This window comes from Mesocricetus auratus, unplaced genomic scaffold (genome assembly GCF_017639785.1).
Source record: "Mesocricetus auratus isolate SY011 unplaced genomic scaffold, BCM_Maur_2.0 Super-Scaffold_100010, whole genome shotgun sequence".
In the NCBI taxonomy this organism is placed as follows: Eukaryota; Metazoa; Chordata; class Mammalia; order Rodentia; family Cricetidae; genus Mesocricetus; species Mesocricetus auratus.
The window spans coordinates 85229441-85230953 of NW_024429194.1; positions in this window are offsets into that span (position 1 = coordinate 85229441).

The window sequence follows — 1513 nt, forward strand, 5'->3', positions numbered from 1 at the left end:
CTTGAGAATAAAGTCCATTGACTGGAAGGTTAAGAGCACTGACCCCTTGCCTGGCCATGGTCCCACACATCTTTTATCCTGCCTGCAAAGGCAGGCTGTCAGCTGTTACGCAGAGAAACTGTGTCTTGGAAAGCAAAACAAAACCAAACCAAATTAAAACAATAAAGACTACTGCTCTTCCAGGGGACCTGATTTCAATTCCCATCAACCACATAGTAGCTAGTAACTATCTAACTCGAGTTCAGAGGATCTGATGTCCTCTTCTGGCAAAACACTCATACACATAAAGTAAAAATAATCTCTAATTCTTTTTTAATTTTGCTTTTTCCAGACAAGGTTTCTCTATGTAGTCCTGGCTGTCCTGGAACTCACTCGTAGACTAGGCTGGGATTAAAGGCGTATATCACCATGCCCAACTTAAAAAAAATTTTTTAAGAATAAAGTATATATAAGTAAATGTCCCAAATGAGAAAGAGGTGGTGCTGGTGACAGCAGTCAATGGAATGACAGTAGAACTGGAGAGATGGCTCAGTGAGAGCCATCTTGAAAGACTTGGGGATTAAGCAGTACCATAGAGAGCCATCTTGAGCTATCTCCTTGAGAGCGTTTGCTGCTCTTGCAGAGGACCAGTTTAGTTTCCAGCACCCACACAACTGCTTACAAATATCTCTAACCCCAATTCTACAGGATCTGACTCCCTCTTCTGGCTCCTCATGCACCAGTCACACACACACACACACACACACACACGCACGCACGCACGCACGCACGCACGCACGCACGCACAGACACACACACAAGCAAGCAAGAAAACCATACACATGAATTTTTTTTGAGACAGGGTCTTGTTGCAGAGTATTTGTTTACTCTGGAAAGACGTGTCTCTGCCTAAGGCACCCTCGGCTGTTTTAATAAAGAACTAAATGGCCAATAGCTAGGCAGGAAAGATAGCAGGATTCCAAGGGGAAGAGAGGAAGAGAAGTGTGCAGGAGATACCATCAAGATGCGGAATGAGCCGGGCGGTGGTGGCGCACACCTTTAATCCCAGCACTCGGGAGGCAGAGGCAGGCGGATCTCTGTGAGTTCGAGGCTGGGCTGGACCAACAGCCTCCAGAACAACACAGAGAAACCCTGTTTTGTAAAAACCAAAAAAAAAAAAAAAAAAAAAAAGATGCAGAATGAGTTGGACACACAAAATGGGAGCGAGGTAAAAGCCGCATGGTAGAACCTAGATTAATAATGTGGGTTAAGTTAGAAGAGCTGGTGGGACAAGCATAAGCCAATGGCCAAGCTTTTATTAAGACTCTGTTGTTATTTGCGGGCAGGAGGTCCCGATGAAAAAGCATACTACAGGGTCTCACCGTATAGCTCTGGCTGACTTGGAGCTTGCTGTGTAGACCAGACTGGTCTCAAACTCAAGAGATCTGCCTGCTTGGGTACTGGGTCTAAAGGCATGTACCGTTATACCTGGCATTCCGTCTTTGAGAAATGTTTCTGAGACTGGTGACCCGGG